Below are 14,491 nucleotides of genomic sequence, written 5' to 3'. Positions count from 1 at the left end.
AGTCCAAAGAAGCCACATGTTTTGATAAGCCGCGACTACCGGTAACGCTCCGCCGCTTTCGTCATCTCTCCGGCATGTTGTTACAGCGGGATTAATCCACTCGGCCAATCTCATTTACCGCCTCCCCACTTAAAACGTTTGGTTCGGCTGGGGGTCGAACCCAGGACCTCTCGCGTGTGAGGCGAGCGTGATAACCACTACACTACCGAACCCCTTGATTCTCCCTTTTAGATGCAGGGCTGAAGCCATTTTCGCGCTGCCACCAGAAAGAGAAAAAGGAGGGGGGGGGGAGAGACGGAACTCGCCACCAAACCGAGCAGGCGGGTTTGCCCGCTGATGCGGCCTTCCAATGCAGCTGAAATTCGCCGGCAGTCGGCCATAACCACTCTGTGATTGCACGCGGTTTCAACTGCAGCACGATGCGTCGGCTACCAAAATGAGAGGTTCTGGCGAGGCTCGAACTCGCGGCCTTCTGCGTGTAAAGCAGACGTGATAACCACTACACCACAGAACCGACAGACTAGCTTTCTGGACTGACAATTAAGTTTATATGGCTTCTCTTGGACCGGGGAAACAAAAATTCCAAGGTTTCGGCGAGGCTCGAACTCGCGACCTTCTGCGTGTTAAGCAGACGTGATAACCACTACACCACGAAACCCTGCCCGTTTCTATTCCAGATTAGGTGTCACACTGCCCAAAACAAAAAGACACCATCTTCATCCTTCACGGCAGCTTTCGACAAGTCCAAAGAAGCCACATGTTTTGATAAGCCGCGACTACCGGTAACGCTCCGCCGCTTTCGTCATCTCTCCGGCATGTTGTTACAGCGGGATTAATCCACTCGGCCAATCTCATTTACCGCCTCCCCACTTAAAACGTTTGGTTCGGCTGGGGGTCGAACCCAGGACCTCTCGCGTGTGAGGCGAGCGTGATAACCACTACACTACCGAACCCCTTGATTCTCCCTTTTAGATGCAGGGCTGAAGCCATTTTCGCGCTGCCACCAGAAAGAGAAAAAGGAGGGGGGGGGGGGGAGAGACGGAACTCGCCACCAAACCGAGCAGGCGGGTTTGCCCGCTGATGCGGCCTTCCAATGCAGCTGAAATTCGCCGGCAGTCGGCCATAACCACTCTGTGATTGCACGCGGTTTCAACTGCAGCACGATGCGTCGGCTACCAAAATGACAGGTTCTGGCGAGGCTCGAACTCGCGGCCTTCTGCGTGTAAAGCAGACGTGATAACCACTACACCACAGAACCGACAGACTAGCTTTCTGGACTGACAATTAAGTTTATATGGCTTCTCTTGGACCGGGGAAACAAAAATTCCAAGGTTTCGGCGAGGCTCGAACTCGCGACCTTCTGCGTGTTAAGCAGACGTGATAACCACTACACCACGAAACCCTGCCCGTTTCTATTCCAGATTAGGTGTCACACTGCCCAAAACAAAAAGACACCATCTTCATCCTTCACGGCAGCTTTCGACAAGTCCAAAGAAGCCACATGTTTTGATAAGCCGCGACTACCGGTAACGCTCCGCCGCTTTCGTCATCTCTCCGGCATGTTGTTACAGCGGGATTAATCCACTCGGCCAATCTCATTTACCGCCTCCCCACTTAAAACGTTTGGTTCGGCTGGGGGTCGAACCCAGGACCTCTCGCGTGTGAGGCGAGCGTGATAACCACTACACTACCGAACCCCTTGATTCTCCCTTTTAGATGCAGGGCTGAAGCCATTTTCGCGCTGCCACCAGAAAGAGAAAAAGGAGGGGGGGGGAGAGACGGAACTCGCCACCAAACCGAGCAGGCGGGTTTGCCCGCTGATGCGGCCTTCCAATGCAGCTGAAATTCGCCGGCAGTCGGCCATAACCACTCTGTGATTGCACGCGGTTTCAACTGCAGCACGATGCGTCGGCTACCAAAATGACAGGTTCTGGCGAGGCTCGAACTCGCGGCCTTCTGCGTGTAAAGCAGACGTGATAACCACTACACCACAGAACCGACAGACTAGCTTTCTGGACTGACAATTAAGTTTATATGGCTTCTCTTGGACCGGGGAAACAAAAATTCCAAGGTTTCGGCGAGGCTCGAACTCGCGACCTTCTGCGTGTTAAGCAGACGTGATAACCACTACACCACGAAACCCTGCCCGTTTCTATTCCAGATTAGGTGTCACACTGCCCAAAACAAAAAGACACCATCTTCATCCTTCACGGCAGCTTTCGACAAGTCCAAAGAAGCCACATGTTTTGATAAGCCGCGACTACCGGTAACGCTCCGCCGCTTTCGTCATCTCTCCGGCATGTTGTTACAGCGGGATTAATCCACTCGGCCAATCTCATTTACCGCCTCCCCACTTAAAACGTTTGGTTCGGCTGGGGGTCGAACCCAGGACCTCTCGCGTGTGAGGCGAGCGTGATAACCACTACACTACCGAACCCCTTGATTCTCCCTTTTAGATGCAGGGCTGAAGCCATTTTCGCGCTGCCACCAGAAAGAGAAAAAGGAGGGGGGGGGAGAGACGGAACTCGCCACCAAACCGAGCAGGCGGGTTTGCCCGCTGATGCGGCCTTCCAATGCAGCTGAAATTCGCCGGCAGTCGGCCATAACCACTCTGTGATTGCACGCGGTTTCAACTGCAGCACGATGCGTCGGCTACCAAAATGAGAGGTTCTGGCGAGGCTCGAACTCGCGGCCTTCTGCGTGTAAAGCAGACGTGATAACCACTACACCACAGAACCGACAGACTAGCTTTCTGGACTGACAATTAAGTTTATATGGCTTCTCTTGGACCGGGGAAACAAAAATTCCAAGGTTTCGGCGAGGCTCGAACTCGCGACCTTCTGCGTGTTAAGCAGACGTGATAACCACTACACCACGAAACCCTGCCCGTTTCTATTCCAGATTAGGTGTCACACTGCCCAAAACAAAAAGACACCATCTTCATCCTTCACGGCAGCTTTCGACAAGTCCAAAGAAGCCACATGTTTTGATAAGCCGCGACTACCGGTAACGCTCCGCCGCTTTCGTCATCTCTCCGGCATGTTGTTACAGCGGGATTAATCCACTCGGCCAATCTCATTTACCGCCTCCCCACTTAAAACGTTTGGTTCGGCTGGGGGTCGAACCCAGGACCTCTCGCGTGTGAGGCGAGCGTGATAACCACTACACTACCGAACCCCTTGATTCTCCCTTTTAGATGCAGGGCTGAAGCCATTTTCGCGCTGCCACCAGAAAGAGAAAAAGGAGGGGGGGGGAGACGGAACTCGCCACCAAACCGAGCAGGCGGGTTTGCCCGCTGATGCGGCCTTCCAATGCAGCTGAAATTCGCCGGCAGTCGGCCATAACCACTCTGTGATTGCACGCGGTTTCAACTGCAGCACGATGCGTCGGCTACCAAAATGACAGGTTCTGGCGAGGCTCGAACTCGCGGCCTTCTGCGTGTAAAGCAGACGTGATAACCACTACACCACAGAACCGACAGACTAGCTTTCTGGACTGACAATTAAGTTTATATGGCTTCTCTTGGACCGGGGAAACAAAAATTCCAAGGTTTCGGCGAGGCTCGAACTCGCGACCTTCTGCGTGTTAAGCAGACGTGATAACCACTACACCACGAAACCCTGCCCGTTTCTATTCCAGATTAGGTGTCACACTGCCCAAAACAAAAAGACACCATCTTCATCCTTCACGGCAGCTTTCGACAAGTCCAAAGAAGCCACATGTTTTGATAAGCCGCGACTACCGGTAACGCTCCGCCGCTTTCGTCATCTCTCCGGCATGTTGTTACAGCGGGATTAATCCACTCGGCCAATCTCATTTACCGCCTCCCCACTTAAAACGTTTGGTTCGGCTGGGGGTCGAACCCAGGACCTCTCGCGTGTGAGGCGAGCGTGATAACCACTACACTACCGAACCCCTTGATTCTCCCTTTTAGATGCAGGGCTGAAGCCATTTTCGCGCTGCCACCAGAAAGAGAAAAAGGAGGGGGGGGTGGAGAGACGGAACTCGCCACCAAACCGAGCAGGCGGGTTTGCCCGCTGATGCGGCCTTCCAATGCAGCTGAAATTCGCCGGCAGTCGGCCATAACCACTCTGTGATTGCACGCGGTTTCAACTGCAGCACGATGCGTCGGCTACCAAAATGACAGGTTCTGGCGAGGCTCGAACTCGCGGCCTTCTGCGTGTAAAGCAGACGTGATAACCACTACACCACAGAACCGACAGACTAGCTTTCTGGACTGACAATTAAGTTTATATGGCTTCTCTTGGACCGGGGAAACAAAAATTCCAAGGTTTCGGCGAGGCTCGAACTCGCGACCTTCTGCGTGTTAAGCAGACGTGATAACCACTACACCACGAAACCCTGTCCGTTTCTATTCCAGATTAGGTGTCACACTACCCAAAACAAAAAGACACCATCTTCATCCTTCACGGCAGCTTTCGACAAGTCCAAAGAAGCCACATGTTTTGATAAGCCGCGACTACCGGTAACGCTCCGCCGCTTTCGTCATCTCTCCGGCATGTTGTTACAGCGGGATTAATCCACTCGGCCAATCTCATTTACCGCCTCCCCACTTAAAACGTTTGGTTCGGCTGGGGGTCGAACCCAGGACCTCTCGCGTGTGAGGCGAGCGTGATAACCACTACACTACCGAACCCCTTGATTCTCCCTTTTAGATGCAGGGCTGAAGCCATTTTCGCGCTGCCACCAGAAAGAGAAAAAGGAGGGGGGGGGAGAGACGGAACTCGCCACCAAACCGAGCAGGCGGGTTTGCCCGCTGATGCGGCCTTCCAATGCAGCTGAAATTCGCCGGCAGTCGGCCATAACCACTCTGTGATTGCACGCGGTTTCAACTGCAGCACGATGCGTCGGCTACCAAAATGAGAGGTTCTGGCGAGGCTCGAACTCGCGGCCTTCTGCGTGTAAAGCAGACGTGATAACCACTACACCACAGAACCGACAGACTAGCTTTCTGGACTGACAATTAAGTTTATATGGCTTCTCTTGGACCGGGGAAACAAAAATTCCAAGGTTTCGGCGAGGCTCGAACTCGCGACCTTCTGCGTGTTAAGCAGACGTGATAACCACTACACCACGAAACCCTGCCCGTTTCTATTCCAGATTAGGTGTCACACTGCCCAAAACAAAAAGACACCATCTTCATCCTTCACGGCAGCTTTCGACAAGTCCAAAGAAGCCACATGTTTTGATAAGCCGCGACTACCGGTAACGCTCCGCCGCTTTCGTCATCTCTCCGGCATGTTGTTACAGCGGGATTAATCCACTCGGCCAATCTCATTTACCGCCTCCCCACTTAAAACGTTTGGTTCGGCTGGGGGTCGAACCCAGGACCTCTCGCGTGTGAGGCGAGCGTGATAACCACTACACTACCGAACCCCTTGATTCTCCCTTTTAGATGCAGGGCTGAAGCCATTTTCGCGCTGCCACCAGAAAGAGAAAAAGGAGGGGGGGGGGGAGAGACGGAACTCGCCACCAAACCGAGCAGGCGGGTTTGCCCGCTGATGCGGCCTTCCAATGCAGCTGAAATTCGCCGGCAGTCGGCCATAACCACTCTGTGATTGCACGCGGTTTCAACTGCAGCACGATGCGTCGGCTACCAAAATGAGAGGTTCTGGCGAGGCTCGAACTCGCGGCCTTCTGCGTGTAAAGCAGACGTGATAACCACTACACCACAGAACCGACAGACTAGCTTTCTGGACTGACAATTAAGTTTATATGGCTTCTCTTGGACCGGGGAAACAAAAATTCCAAGGTTTCGGCGAGGCTCGAACTCGCGACCTTCTGCGTGTTAAGCAGACGTGATAACCACTACACCACGAAACCCTGCCCGTTTCTATTCCAGATTAGGTGTCACACTGCCCAAAACAAAAAGACACCATCTTCATCCTTCACGGCAGCTTTCGACAAGTCCAAAGAAGCCACATGTTTTGATAAGCCGCGACTACCGGTAACGCTCCGCCGCTTTCGTCATCTCTCCGGCATGTTGTTACAGCGGGATTAATCCACTCGGCCAATCTCATTTACCGCCTCCCCACTTAAAACGTTTGGTTCGGCTGGGGGTCGAACCCAGGACCTCTCGCGTGTGAGGCGAGCGTGATAACCACTACACTACCGAACCCCTTGATTCTCCCTTTTAGATGCAGGGCTGAAGCCATTTTCGCGCTGCCACCAGAAAGAGAAAAAGGAGGGGGGGGGGAGAGACGGAACTCGCCACCAAACCGAGCAGGCGGGTTTGCCCGCTGATGCGGCCTTCCAATGCAGCTGAAATTCGCCGGCAGTCGGCCATAACCACTCTGTGATTGCACGCGGTTTCAACTGCAGCACGATGCGTCGGCTACCAAAATGAGAGGTTCTGGCGAGGCTCGAACTCGCGGCCTTCTGCGTGTAAAGCAGACGTGATAACCACTACACCACAGAACCGACAGACTAGCTTTCTGGACTGACAATTAAGTTTATATGGCTTCTCTTGGACCGGGGAAACAAAAATTCCAAGGTTTCGGCGAGGCTCGAACTCGCGACCTTCTGCGTGTTAAGCAGACGTGATAACCACTACACCACGAAACCCTGCCCGTTTCTATTCCAGATTAGGTGTCACACTGCCCAAAACAAAAAGACACCATCTTCATCCTTCACGGCAGCTTTCGACAAGTCCAAAGAAGCCACATGTTTTGATAAGCCGCGACTACCGGTAACGCTCCGCCGCTTTCGTCATCTCTCCGGCATGTTGTTACAGCGGGATTAATCCACTCGGCCAATCTCATTTACCGCCTCCCCACTTAAAACGTTTGGTTCGGCTGGGGGTCGAACCCAGGACCTCTCGCGTGTGAGGCGAGCGTGATAACCACTACACTACCGAACCCCTTGATTCTCCCTTTTAGATGCAGGGCTGAAGCCATTTTCGCGCTGCCACCAGAAAGAGAAAAAGGAGGGGGGGGGGAGAGACGGAACTCGCCACCAAACCGAGCAGGCGGGTTTGCCCGCTGATGCGGCCTTCCAATGCAGCTGAAATTCGCCGGCAGTCGGCCATAACCACTCTGTGATTGCACGCGGTTTCAACTGCAGCACGATGCGTCGGCTACCAAAATGACAGGTTCTGGCGAGGCTCGAACTCGCGGCCTTCTGCGTGTAAAGCAGACGTGATAACCACTACACCACAGAACCGACAGACTAGCTTTCTGGACTGACAATTAAGTTTATATGGCTTCTCTTGGACCGGGGAAACAAAAATTCCAAGGTTTCGGCGAGGCTCGAACTCGCGACCTTCTGCGTGTTAAGCAGACGTGATAACCACTACACCACGAAACCCTGCCCGTTTCTATTCCAGATTAGGTGTCACACTACCCAAAACAAAAAGACACCATCTTCATCCTTCACGGCAGCTTTCGACAAGTCCAAAGAAGCCACATGTTTTGATAAGCCGCGACTACCGGTAACGCTCCGCCGCTTTCGTCATCTCTCCGGCATGTTGTTACAGCGGGATTAATCCACTCGGCCAATCTCATTTACCGCCTCCCCACTTAAAACGTTTGGTTCGGCTGGGGGTCGAACCCAGGACCTCTCGCGTGTGAGGCGAGCGTGATAACCACTACACTACCGAACCCCTTGATTCTCCCTTTTAGATGCAGGGCTGAAGCCATTAACGCGCTGCCACCAGAAAGAGAAAAAGGAGGGGGGGGGAGAGACGGAACTCGCCACCAAACCGAGCAGGCGGGTTTGCCCGCTGATGCGGCCTTCCAATGCAGCTGAAATTCGCCGGCAGTCGGCCATAACCACTCTGTGATTGCACGCGGTTTCAACTGCAGCACGATGCGTCGGCTACCAAAATGAGAGGTTCTGGCGAGGCTCGAACTCGCGGCCTTCTGCGTGTAAAGCAGACGTGATAACCACTACACCACAGAACCGACAGACTAGCTTTCTGGACTGACAATTAAGTTTATATGGCTTCTCTTGGACCGGGGAAACAAAAATTCCAAGGTTTCGGCGAGGCTCGAACTCGCGACCTTCTGCGTGTTAAGCAGACGTGATAACCACTACACCACGAAACCCTGCCCGTTTCTATTCCAGATTAGGTGTCACACTGCCCAAAACAAAAAGACACCATCTTCATCCTTCACGGCAGCTTTCGACAAGTCCAAAGAAGCCACATGTTTTGATAAGCCGCGACTACCGGTAACGCTCCGCCGCTTTCGTCATCTCTCCGGCATGTTGTTACAGCGGGATTAATCCACTCGGCCAATCTCATTTACCGCCTCCCCACTTAAAACGTTTGGTTCGGCTGGGGGTCGAACCCAGGACCTCTCGCGTGTGAGGCGAGCGTGATAACCACTACACTACCGAACCCCTTGATTCTCCCTTTTAGATGCAGGGCTGAAGCCATTTTCGCGCTGCCACCAGAAAGAGAAAAAGGAGGGGGGGGGGGAGACGGAACTCGCCACCAAACCGAGCAGGCGGGTTTGCCCGCTGATGCGGCCTTCCAATGCAGCTGAAATTCGCCGGCAGTCGGCCATAACCACTCTGTGATTGCACGCGGTTTCAACTGCAGCACGATGCGTCGGCTACCAAAATGACAGGTTCTGGCGAGGCTCGAACTCGCGGCCTTCTGCGTGTAAAGCAGACGTGATAACCACTACACCACAGAACCGACAGACTAGCTTTCTGGACTGACAATTAAGTTTATATGGCTTCTCTTGGACCGGGGAAACAAAAATTCCAAGGTTTCGGCGAGGCTCGAACTCGCGACCTTCTGCGTGTTAAGCAGACGTGATAACCACTACACCACGAAACCCTGCCCGTTTCTATTCCAGATTAGGTGTCACACTGCCCAAAACAAAAAGACACCATCTTCATCCTTCACGGCAGCTTTCGACAAGTCCAAAGAAGCCACATGTTTTGATAAGCCGCGACTACCGGTAACGCTCCGCCGCTTTCGTCATCTCTCCGGCATGTTGTTACAGCGGGATTAATCCACTCGGCCAATCTCATTTACCGCCTCCCCACTTAAAACGTTTGGTTCGGCTGGGGGTCGAACCCAGGACCTCTCGCGTGTGAGGCGAGCGTGATAACCACTACACTACCGAACCCCTTGATTCTCCCTTTTAGATGCAGGGCTGAAGCCATTTTCGCGCTGCCACCAGAAAGAGAAAAAGGAGGGGGGGGGAGAGACGGAACTCGCCACCAAACCGAGCAGGCGGGTTTGCCCGCTGATGCGGCCTTCCAATGCAGCTGAAATTCGCCGGCAGTCGGCCATAACCACTCTGTGATTGCACGCGGTTTCAACTGCAGCACGATGCGTCGGCTACCAAAATGACAGGTTCTGGCGAGGCTCGAACTCGCGGCCTTCTGCGTGTAAAGCAGACGTGATAACCACTACACCACAGAACCGACAGACTAGCTTTCTGGACTGACAATTAAGTTTATATGGCTTCTCTTGGACCGGGGAAACAAAAATTCCAAGGTTTCGGCGAGGCTCGAACTCGCGACCTTCTGCGTGTTAAGCAGACGTGATAACCACTACACCACGAAACCCTGCCCGTTTCTATTCCAGATTAGGTGTCACACTGCCCAAAACAAAAAGACACCATCTTCATCCTTCACGGCAGCTTTCGACAAGTCCAAAGAAGCCACATGTTTTGATAAGCCGCGACTACCGGTAACGCTCCGCCGCTTTCGTCATCTCTCCGGCATGTTGTTACAGCGGGATTAATCCACTCGGCCAATCTCATTTACCGCCTCCCCACTTAAAACGTTTGGTTCGGCTGGGGGTCGAACCCAGGACCTCTCGCGTGTGAGGCGAGCGTGATAACCACTACACTACCGAACCCCTTGATTCTCCCTTTTAGATGCAGGGCTGAAGCCATTTTCGCGCTGCCACCAGAAAGAGAAAAAGGAGGGGGGGGGGAGAGACGGAACTCGCCACCAAACCGAGCAGGCGGGTTTGCCCGCTGATGCGGCCTTCCAATGCAGCTGAAATTCGCCGGCAGTCGGCCATAACCACTCTGTGATTGCACGCGGTTTCAACTGCAGCACGATGCGTCGGCTACCAAAATGAGAGGTTCTGGCGAGGCTCGAACTCGCGGCCTTCTGCGTGTAAAGCAGACGTGATAACCACTACACCACAGAACCGACAGACTAGCTTTCTGGACTGACAATTAAGTTTATATGGCTTCTCTTGGACCGGGGAAACAAAAATTCCAAGGTTTCGGCGAGGCTCGAACTCGCGACCTTCTGCGTGTTAAGCAGACGTGATAACCACTACACCACGAAACCCTGCCCGTTTCTATTCCAGATTAGGTGTCACACTGCCCAAAACAAAAAGACACCATCTTCATCCTTCACGGCAGCTTTCGACAAGTCCAAAGAAGCCACATGTTTTGATAAGCCGCGACTACCGGTAACGCTCCGCCGCTTTCGTCATCTCTCCGGCATGTTGTTACAGCGGGATTAATCCACTCGGCCAATCTCATTTACCGCCTCCCCACTTAAAACGTTTGGTTCGGCTGGGGGTCGAACCCAGGACCTCTCGCGTGTGAGGCGAGCGTGATAACCACTACACTACCGAACCCCTTGATTCTCCCTTTTAGATGCAGGGCTGAAGCCATTTTCGCGCTGCCACCAGAAAGAGAAAAAGGAGGGGGGGGGGAGAGACGGAACTCGCCACCAAACCGAGCAGGCGGGTTTGCCCGCTGATGCGGCCTTCCAATGCAGCTGAAATTCGCCGGCAGTCGGCCATAACCACTCTGTGATTGCACGCGGTTTCAACTGCAGCACGATGCGTCGGCTACCAAAATGAGAGGTTCTGGCGAGGCTCGAACTCGCGGCCTTCTGCGTGTAAAGCAGACGTGATAACCACTACACCACAGAACCGACAGACTAGCTTTCTGGACTGACAATTAAGTTTATATGGCTTCTCTTGGACCGGGGAAACAAAAATTCCAAGGTTTCGGCGAGGCTCGAACTCGCGACCTTCTGCGTGTTAAGCAGACGTGATAACCACTACACCACGAAACCCTGCCCGTTTCTATTCCAGATTAGGTGTCACACTGCCCAAAACAAAAAGACACCATCTTCATCCTTCACGGCAGCTTTCGACAAGTCCAAAGAAGCCACATGTTTTGATAAGCCGCGACTACCGGTAACGCTCCGCCGCTTTCGTCATCTCTCCGGCATGTTGTTACAGCGGGATTAATCCACTCGGCCAATCTCATTTACCGCCTCCCCACTTAAAACGTTTGGTTCGGCTGGGGGTCGAACCCAGGACCTCTCGCGTGTGAGGCGAGCGTGATAACCACTACACTACCGAACCCCTTGATTCTCCCTTTTAGATGCAGGGCTGAAGCCATTTTCGCGCTGCCACCAGAAAGAGAAAAAGGAGGGGGGGGGGAGAGACGGAACTCGCCACCAAACCGAGCAGGCGGGTTTGCCCGCTGATGCGGCCTTCCAATGCAGCTGAAATTCGCCGGCAGTCGGCCATAACCACTCTGTGATTGCACGCGGTTTCAACTGCAGCACGATGCGTCGGCTACCAAAATGACAGGTTCTGGCGAGGCTCGAACTCGCGGCCTTCTGCGTGTAAAGCAGACGTGATAACCACTACACCACAGAACCGACAGACTAGCTTTCTGGACTGACAATTAAGTTTATATGGCTTCTCTTGGACCGGGGAAACAAAAATTCCAAGGTTTCGGCGAGGCTCGAACTCGCGACCTTCTGCGTGTTAAGCAGACGTGATAACCACTACACCACGAAACCCTGCCCGTTTCTATTCCAGATTAGGTGTCACACTGCCCAAAACAAAAAGACACCATCTTCATCCTTCACGGCAGCTTTCGACAAGTCCAAAGAAGCCACATGTTTTGATAAGCCGCGACTACCGGTAACGCTCCGCCGCTTTCGTCATCTCTCCGGCATGTTGTTACAGCGGGATTAATCCACTCGGCCAATCTCATTTACCGCCTCCCCACTTAAAACGTTTGGTTCGGCTGGGGGTCGAACCCAGGACCTCTCGCGTGTGAGGCGAGCGTGATAACCACTACACTACCGAACCCCTTGATTCTCCCTTTTAGATGCAGGGCTGAAGCCATTTTCGCGCTGCCACCAGAAAGAGAAAAAGGAGGGGGGGGGGGAGACGGAACTCGCCACCAAACCGAGCAGGCGGGTTTGCCCGCTGATGCGGCCTTCCAATGCAGCTGAAATTCGCCGGCAGTCGGCCATAACCACTCTGTGATTGCACGCGGTTTCAACTGCAGCACGATGCGTCGGCTACCAAAATGACAGGTTCTGGCGAGGCTCGAACTCGCGGCCTTCTGCGTGTAAAGCAGACGTGATAACCACTACACCACAGAACCGACAGACTAGCTTTCTGGACTGACAATTAAGTTTATATGGCTTCTCTTGGACCGGGGAAACAAAAATTCCAAGGTTTCGGCGAGGCTCGAACTCGCGACCTTCTGCGTGTTAAGCAGACGTGATAACCACTACACCACGAAACCCTGCCCGTTTCTATTCCAGATTAGGTGTCACACTGCCCAAAACAAAAAGACACCATCTTCATCCTTCACGGCAGCTTTCGACAAGTCCAAAGAAGCCACATGTTTTGATAAGCCGCGACTACCGGTAACGCTCCGCCGCTTTCGTCATCTCTCCGGCATGTTGTTACAGCGGGATTAATCCACTCGGCCAATCTCATTTACCGCCTCCCCACTTAAAACGTTTGGTTCGGCTGGGGGTCGAACCCAGGACCTCTCGCGTGTGAGGCGAGCGTGATAACCACTACACTACCGAACCCCTTGATTCTCCCTTTTAGATGCAGGACTGAAGCCATTAACGCGCTGCCACCAGAAAGAGAAAAAGGAGGGGGGGGGGAGAGACGGAACTCGCCACCAAACCGAGCAGGCGGGTTTGCCCGCTGATGCGGCCTTCCAATGCAGCTGAAATTCGCCGGCAGTCGGCCATAACCACTCTGTGATTGCACGCGGTTTCAACTGCAGCACGATGCGTCGGCTACCAAAATGAGAGGTTCTGGCGAGGCTCGAACTCGCGGCCTTCTGCGTGTAAAGCAGACGTGATAACCACTACACCACAGAACCGACAGACTAGCTTTCTGGACTGACAATTAAGTTTATATGGCTTCTCTTGGACCGGGGAAACAAAAATTCCAAGGTTTCGGCGAGGCTCGAACTCGCGACCTTCTGCGTGTTAAGCAGACGTGATAACCACTACACCACGAAACCCTGCCCGTTTCTATTCCAGATTAGGTGTCACACTGCCCAAAACAAAAAGACACCATCTTCATCCTTCACGGCAGCTTTCGACAAGTCCAAAGAAGCCACATGTTTTGATAAGCCGCGACTACCGGTAACGCTCCGCCGCTTTCGTCATCTCTCCGGCATGTTGTTACAGCGGGATTAATCCACTCGGCCAATCTCATTTACCGCCTCCCCACTTAAAACGTTTGGTTCGGCTGGGGGTCGAACCCAGGACCTCTCGCGTGTGAGGCGAGCGTGATAACCACTACACTACCGAACCCCTTGATTCTCCCTTTTAGATGCAGGGCTGAAGCCATTTTCGCGCTGCCACCAGAAAGAGAAAAAGGAGGGGGGGGGGGGAGAGACGGAACTCGCCACCAAACCGAGCAGGCGGGTTTGCCCGCTGATGCGGCCTTCCAATGCAGCTGAAATTCGCCGGCAGTCGGCCATAACCACTCTGTGATTGCACGCGGTTTCAACTGCAGCACGATGCGTCGGCTACCAAAATGACAGGTTCTGGCGAGGCTCGAACTCGCGGCCTTCTGCGTGTAAAGCAGACGTGATAACCACTACACCACAGAACCGACAGACTAGCTTTCTGGACTGACAATTAAGTTTATATGGCTTCTCTTGGACCGGGGAAACAAAAATTCCAAGGTTTCGGCGAGGCTCGAACTCGCGACCTTCTGCGTGTTAAGCAGACGTGATAACCACTACACCACGAAACCCTGCCCGTTTCTATTCCAGATTAGGTGTCACACTGCCCAAAACAAAAAGACACCATCTTCATCCTTCACGGCAGCTTTCGACAAGTCCAAAGAAGCCACATGTTTTGATAAGCCGCGACTACCGGTAACGCTCCGCCGCTTTCGTCATCTCTCCGGCATGTTGTTACAGCGGGATTAATCCACTCGGCCAATCTCATTTACCGCCTCCCCACTTAAAACGTTTGGTTCGGCTGGGGGTCGAACCCAGGACCTCTCGCGTGTGAGGCGAGCGTGATAACCACTACACTACCGAACCCCTTGATTCTCCCTTTTAGATGCAGGGCTGAAGCCATTAACGCGCTGCCACCAGAAAGAGAAAAAGGAGGGGGGGGGGGAGAGACGGAACTCGCCACCAAACCGAGCAGGCGGGTTTGCCCGCTGATGCGGCCTTCCAATGCAGCTGAAATTCGCCGGCAGTCGGCCATAACCACTCTGTGATTGCACGCGGTTTCAACTGCA

General features: G+C 53.5%; 58 non-coding genes across 58 annotated transcripts; all 58 read right to left on the bottom strand.

The window, feature by feature from the left end:
- Positions 1 to 139: 139 nt before the first annotated feature.
- On the bottom strand, positions 140 to 212 carry Trnav-cac (transfer RNA valine (anticodon CAC)). The gene has a single exon. It is a non-coding gene; the product is annotated as a tRNA-Val (tRNA).
- Positions 213 to 441: 229 nt separating this feature from the next.
- Positions 442 to 514, bottom strand: Trnav-uac (transfer RNA valine (anticodon UAC)). The gene has a single exon. It is a non-coding gene; the product is annotated as a tRNA-Val (tRNA).
- A 71-nt stretch (positions 515 to 585) lies between these two features.
- Trnav-aac (transfer RNA valine (anticodon AAC)) lies at positions 586 to 658 on the bottom strand. The gene has a single exon. It is a non-coding gene; the product is annotated as a tRNA-Val (tRNA).
- A 222-nt stretch (positions 659 to 880) lies between these two features.
- Positions 881 to 953, bottom strand: Trnav-cac (transfer RNA valine (anticodon CAC)). The gene has a single exon. It is a non-coding gene; the product is annotated as a tRNA-Val (tRNA).
- Positions 954 to 1,185: 232 nt separating this feature from the next.
- Positions 1,186 to 1,258, bottom strand: Trnav-uac (transfer RNA valine (anticodon UAC)). Its single transcript has one exon. It is a non-coding gene; the product is annotated as a tRNA-Val (tRNA).
- A 71-nt stretch (positions 1,259 to 1,329) lies between these two features.
- Positions 1,330 to 1,402, bottom strand: Trnav-aac (transfer RNA valine (anticodon AAC)). The gene has a single exon. It is a non-coding gene; the product is annotated as a tRNA-Val (tRNA).
- A 222-nt stretch (positions 1,403 to 1,624) lies between these two features.
- On the bottom strand, positions 1,625 to 1,697 carry Trnav-cac (transfer RNA valine (anticodon CAC)). Its single transcript has one exon. It is a non-coding gene; the product is annotated as a tRNA-Val (tRNA).
- A 228-nt stretch (positions 1,698 to 1,925) lies between these two features.
- Trnav-uac (transfer RNA valine (anticodon UAC)) lies at positions 1,926 to 1,998 on the bottom strand. Its single transcript has one exon. It is a non-coding gene; the product is annotated as a tRNA-Val (tRNA).
- Positions 1,999 to 2,069: 71 nt separating this feature from the next.
- Positions 2,070 to 2,142, bottom strand: Trnav-aac (transfer RNA valine (anticodon AAC)). Its single transcript has one exon. It is a non-coding gene; the product is annotated as a tRNA-Val (tRNA).
- A 222-nt stretch (positions 2,143 to 2,364) lies between these two features.
- On the bottom strand, positions 2,365 to 2,437 carry Trnav-cac (transfer RNA valine (anticodon CAC)). The gene has a single exon. It is a non-coding gene; the product is annotated as a tRNA-Val (tRNA).
- Positions 2,438 to 2,665: 228 nt separating this feature from the next.
- On the bottom strand, positions 2,666 to 2,738 carry Trnav-uac (transfer RNA valine (anticodon UAC)). The gene has a single exon. It is a non-coding gene; the product is annotated as a tRNA-Val (tRNA).
- Positions 2,739 to 2,809: 71 nt separating this feature from the next.
- Positions 2,810 to 2,882, bottom strand: Trnav-aac (transfer RNA valine (anticodon AAC)). The gene has a single exon. It is a non-coding gene; the product is annotated as a tRNA-Val (tRNA).
- A 222-nt stretch (positions 2,883 to 3,104) lies between these two features.
- On the bottom strand, positions 3,105 to 3,177 carry Trnav-cac (transfer RNA valine (anticodon CAC)). The gene has a single exon. It is a non-coding gene; the product is annotated as a tRNA-Val (tRNA).
- A 226-nt stretch (positions 3,178 to 3,403) lies between these two features.
- On the bottom strand, positions 3,404 to 3,476 carry Trnav-uac (transfer RNA valine (anticodon UAC)). Its single transcript has one exon. It is a non-coding gene; the product is annotated as a tRNA-Val (tRNA).
- Positions 3,477 to 3,547: 71 nt separating this feature from the next.
- On the bottom strand, positions 3,548 to 3,620 carry Trnav-aac (transfer RNA valine (anticodon AAC)). Its single transcript has one exon. It is a non-coding gene; the product is annotated as a tRNA-Val (tRNA).
- A 222-nt stretch (positions 3,621 to 3,842) lies between these two features.
- Trnav-cac (transfer RNA valine (anticodon CAC)) lies at positions 3,843 to 3,915 on the bottom strand. The gene has a single exon. It is a non-coding gene; the product is annotated as a tRNA-Val (tRNA).
- A 230-nt stretch (positions 3,916 to 4,145) lies between these two features.
- On the bottom strand, positions 4,146 to 4,218 carry Trnav-uac (transfer RNA valine (anticodon UAC)). The gene has a single exon. It is a non-coding gene; the product is annotated as a tRNA-Val (tRNA).
- Positions 4,219 to 4,289: 71 nt separating this feature from the next.
- On the bottom strand, positions 4,290 to 4,362 carry Trnav-aac (transfer RNA valine (anticodon AAC)). Its single transcript has one exon. It is a non-coding gene; the product is annotated as a tRNA-Val (tRNA).
- Positions 4,363 to 4,584: 222 nt separating this feature from the next.
- Trnav-cac (transfer RNA valine (anticodon CAC)) lies at positions 4,585 to 4,657 on the bottom strand. Its single transcript has one exon. It is a non-coding gene; the product is annotated as a tRNA-Val (tRNA).
- Positions 4,658 to 4,885: 228 nt separating this feature from the next.
- On the bottom strand, positions 4,886 to 4,958 carry Trnav-uac (transfer RNA valine (anticodon UAC)). Its single transcript has one exon. It is a non-coding gene; the product is annotated as a tRNA-Val (tRNA).
- A 71-nt stretch (positions 4,959 to 5,029) lies between these two features.
- Positions 5,030 to 5,102, bottom strand: Trnav-aac (transfer RNA valine (anticodon AAC)). The gene has a single exon. It is a non-coding gene; the product is annotated as a tRNA-Val (tRNA).
- Positions 5,103 to 5,324: 222 nt separating this feature from the next.
- Trnav-cac (transfer RNA valine (anticodon CAC)) lies at positions 5,325 to 5,397 on the bottom strand. The gene has a single exon. It is a non-coding gene; the product is annotated as a tRNA-Val (tRNA).
- Positions 5,398 to 5,627: 230 nt separating this feature from the next.
- Trnav-uac (transfer RNA valine (anticodon UAC)) lies at positions 5,628 to 5,700 on the bottom strand. Its single transcript has one exon. It is a non-coding gene; the product is annotated as a tRNA-Val (tRNA).
- Positions 5,701 to 5,771: 71 nt separating this feature from the next.
- On the bottom strand, positions 5,772 to 5,844 carry Trnav-aac (transfer RNA valine (anticodon AAC)). Its single transcript has one exon. It is a non-coding gene; the product is annotated as a tRNA-Val (tRNA).
- Positions 5,845 to 6,066: 222 nt separating this feature from the next.
- Positions 6,067 to 6,139, bottom strand: Trnav-cac (transfer RNA valine (anticodon CAC)). The gene has a single exon. It is a non-coding gene; the product is annotated as a tRNA-Val (tRNA).
- A 229-nt stretch (positions 6,140 to 6,368) lies between these two features.
- On the bottom strand, positions 6,369 to 6,441 carry Trnav-uac (transfer RNA valine (anticodon UAC)). Its single transcript has one exon. It is a non-coding gene; the product is annotated as a tRNA-Val (tRNA).
- A 71-nt stretch (positions 6,442 to 6,512) lies between these two features.
- On the bottom strand, positions 6,513 to 6,585 carry Trnav-aac (transfer RNA valine (anticodon AAC)). The gene has a single exon. It is a non-coding gene; the product is annotated as a tRNA-Val (tRNA).
- Positions 6,586 to 6,807: 222 nt separating this feature from the next.
- Trnav-cac (transfer RNA valine (anticodon CAC)) lies at positions 6,808 to 6,880 on the bottom strand. Its single transcript has one exon. It is a non-coding gene; the product is annotated as a tRNA-Val (tRNA).
- A 229-nt stretch (positions 6,881 to 7,109) lies between these two features.
- Positions 7,110 to 7,182, bottom strand: Trnav-uac (transfer RNA valine (anticodon UAC)). Its single transcript has one exon. It is a non-coding gene; the product is annotated as a tRNA-Val (tRNA).
- A 71-nt stretch (positions 7,183 to 7,253) lies between these two features.
- Positions 7,254 to 7,326, bottom strand: Trnav-aac (transfer RNA valine (anticodon AAC)). The gene has a single exon. It is a non-coding gene; the product is annotated as a tRNA-Val (tRNA).
- Positions 7,327 to 7,548: 222 nt separating this feature from the next.
- Positions 7,549 to 7,621, bottom strand: Trnav-cac (transfer RNA valine (anticodon CAC)). The gene has a single exon. It is a non-coding gene; the product is annotated as a tRNA-Val (tRNA).
- Positions 7,622 to 7,849: 228 nt separating this feature from the next.
- Positions 7,850 to 7,922, bottom strand: Trnav-uac (transfer RNA valine (anticodon UAC)). Its single transcript has one exon. It is a non-coding gene; the product is annotated as a tRNA-Val (tRNA).
- Positions 7,923 to 7,993: 71 nt separating this feature from the next.
- On the bottom strand, positions 7,994 to 8,066 carry Trnav-aac (transfer RNA valine (anticodon AAC)). The gene has a single exon. It is a non-coding gene; the product is annotated as a tRNA-Val (tRNA).
- A 222-nt stretch (positions 8,067 to 8,288) lies between these two features.
- On the bottom strand, positions 8,289 to 8,361 carry Trnav-cac (transfer RNA valine (anticodon CAC)). Its single transcript has one exon. It is a non-coding gene; the product is annotated as a tRNA-Val (tRNA).
- Positions 8,362 to 8,589: 228 nt separating this feature from the next.
- On the bottom strand, positions 8,590 to 8,662 carry Trnav-uac (transfer RNA valine (anticodon UAC)). The gene has a single exon. It is a non-coding gene; the product is annotated as a tRNA-Val (tRNA).
- Positions 8,663 to 8,733: 71 nt separating this feature from the next.
- Trnav-aac (transfer RNA valine (anticodon AAC)) lies at positions 8,734 to 8,806 on the bottom strand. Its single transcript has one exon. It is a non-coding gene; the product is annotated as a tRNA-Val (tRNA).
- A 222-nt stretch (positions 8,807 to 9,028) lies between these two features.
- Trnav-cac (transfer RNA valine (anticodon CAC)) lies at positions 9,029 to 9,101 on the bottom strand. Its single transcript has one exon. It is a non-coding gene; the product is annotated as a tRNA-Val (tRNA).
- Positions 9,102 to 9,329: 228 nt separating this feature from the next.
- Trnav-uac (transfer RNA valine (anticodon UAC)) lies at positions 9,330 to 9,402 on the bottom strand. Its single transcript has one exon. It is a non-coding gene; the product is annotated as a tRNA-Val (tRNA).
- A 71-nt stretch (positions 9,403 to 9,473) lies between these two features.
- Trnav-aac (transfer RNA valine (anticodon AAC)) lies at positions 9,474 to 9,546 on the bottom strand. The gene has a single exon. It is a non-coding gene; the product is annotated as a tRNA-Val (tRNA).
- Positions 9,547 to 9,768: 222 nt separating this feature from the next.
- Trnav-cac (transfer RNA valine (anticodon CAC)) lies at positions 9,769 to 9,841 on the bottom strand. Its single transcript has one exon. It is a non-coding gene; the product is annotated as a tRNA-Val (tRNA).
- Positions 9,842 to 10,070: 229 nt separating this feature from the next.
- Trnav-uac (transfer RNA valine (anticodon UAC)) lies at positions 10,071 to 10,143 on the bottom strand. Its single transcript has one exon. It is a non-coding gene; the product is annotated as a tRNA-Val (tRNA).
- A 71-nt stretch (positions 10,144 to 10,214) lies between these two features.
- On the bottom strand, positions 10,215 to 10,287 carry Trnav-aac (transfer RNA valine (anticodon AAC)). Its single transcript has one exon. It is a non-coding gene; the product is annotated as a tRNA-Val (tRNA).
- Positions 10,288 to 10,509: 222 nt separating this feature from the next.
- On the bottom strand, positions 10,510 to 10,582 carry Trnav-cac (transfer RNA valine (anticodon CAC)). Its single transcript has one exon. It is a non-coding gene; the product is annotated as a tRNA-Val (tRNA).
- A 229-nt stretch (positions 10,583 to 10,811) lies between these two features.
- Trnav-uac (transfer RNA valine (anticodon UAC)) lies at positions 10,812 to 10,884 on the bottom strand. Its single transcript has one exon. It is a non-coding gene; the product is annotated as a tRNA-Val (tRNA).
- Positions 10,885 to 10,955: 71 nt separating this feature from the next.
- Trnav-aac (transfer RNA valine (anticodon AAC)) lies at positions 10,956 to 11,028 on the bottom strand. The gene has a single exon. It is a non-coding gene; the product is annotated as a tRNA-Val (tRNA).
- A 222-nt stretch (positions 11,029 to 11,250) lies between these two features.
- Positions 11,251 to 11,323, bottom strand: Trnav-cac (transfer RNA valine (anticodon CAC)). The gene has a single exon. It is a non-coding gene; the product is annotated as a tRNA-Val (tRNA).
- A 229-nt stretch (positions 11,324 to 11,552) lies between these two features.
- Trnav-uac (transfer RNA valine (anticodon UAC)) lies at positions 11,553 to 11,625 on the bottom strand. The gene has a single exon. It is a non-coding gene; the product is annotated as a tRNA-Val (tRNA).
- A 71-nt stretch (positions 11,626 to 11,696) lies between these two features.
- On the bottom strand, positions 11,697 to 11,769 carry Trnav-aac (transfer RNA valine (anticodon AAC)). Its single transcript has one exon. It is a non-coding gene; the product is annotated as a tRNA-Val (tRNA).
- A 222-nt stretch (positions 11,770 to 11,991) lies between these two features.
- Positions 11,992 to 12,064, bottom strand: Trnav-cac (transfer RNA valine (anticodon CAC)). The gene has a single exon. It is a non-coding gene; the product is annotated as a tRNA-Val (tRNA).
- A 228-nt stretch (positions 12,065 to 12,292) lies between these two features.
- On the bottom strand, positions 12,293 to 12,365 carry Trnav-uac (transfer RNA valine (anticodon UAC)). The gene has a single exon. It is a non-coding gene; the product is annotated as a tRNA-Val (tRNA).
- A 71-nt stretch (positions 12,366 to 12,436) lies between these two features.
- Trnav-aac (transfer RNA valine (anticodon AAC)) lies at positions 12,437 to 12,509 on the bottom strand. The gene has a single exon. It is a non-coding gene; the product is annotated as a tRNA-Val (tRNA).
- A 222-nt stretch (positions 12,510 to 12,731) lies between these two features.
- Trnav-cac (transfer RNA valine (anticodon CAC)) lies at positions 12,732 to 12,804 on the bottom strand. Its single transcript has one exon. It is a non-coding gene; the product is annotated as a tRNA-Val (tRNA).
- Positions 12,805 to 13,033: 229 nt separating this feature from the next.
- Positions 13,034 to 13,106, bottom strand: Trnav-uac (transfer RNA valine (anticodon UAC)). Its single transcript has one exon. It is a non-coding gene; the product is annotated as a tRNA-Val (tRNA).
- Positions 13,107 to 13,177: 71 nt separating this feature from the next.
- Positions 13,178 to 13,250, bottom strand: Trnav-aac (transfer RNA valine (anticodon AAC)). Its single transcript has one exon. It is a non-coding gene; the product is annotated as a tRNA-Val (tRNA).
- A 222-nt stretch (positions 13,251 to 13,472) lies between these two features.
- Positions 13,473 to 13,545, bottom strand: Trnav-cac (transfer RNA valine (anticodon CAC)). Its single transcript has one exon. It is a non-coding gene; the product is annotated as a tRNA-Val (tRNA).
- Positions 13,546 to 13,776: 231 nt separating this feature from the next.
- Positions 13,777 to 13,849, bottom strand: Trnav-uac (transfer RNA valine (anticodon UAC)). Its single transcript has one exon. It is a non-coding gene; the product is annotated as a tRNA-Val (tRNA).
- Positions 13,850 to 13,920: 71 nt separating this feature from the next.
- On the bottom strand, positions 13,921 to 13,993 carry Trnav-aac (transfer RNA valine (anticodon AAC)). The gene has a single exon. It is a non-coding gene; the product is annotated as a tRNA-Val (tRNA).
- Positions 13,994 to 14,215: 222 nt separating this feature from the next.
- Positions 14,216 to 14,288, bottom strand: Trnav-cac (transfer RNA valine (anticodon CAC)). Its single transcript has one exon. It is a non-coding gene; the product is annotated as a tRNA-Val (tRNA).
- Between the last annotated feature and the right edge of the window lie 203 nt (positions 14,289 to 14,491).

Source organism: Patella vulgata, chromosome 4 (assembly GCF_932274485.2).
Source record: "Patella vulgata chromosome 4, xgPatVulg1.2, whole genome shotgun sequence".
Lineage (NCBI taxonomy): Eukaryota > Metazoa > Mollusca > Gastropoda > Patellidae > Patella > Patella vulgata.
The sequence above is the reverse complement of the archived record's forward strand: the minus strand, read 5'-3'. Positions and strand labels throughout refer to the sequence as shown.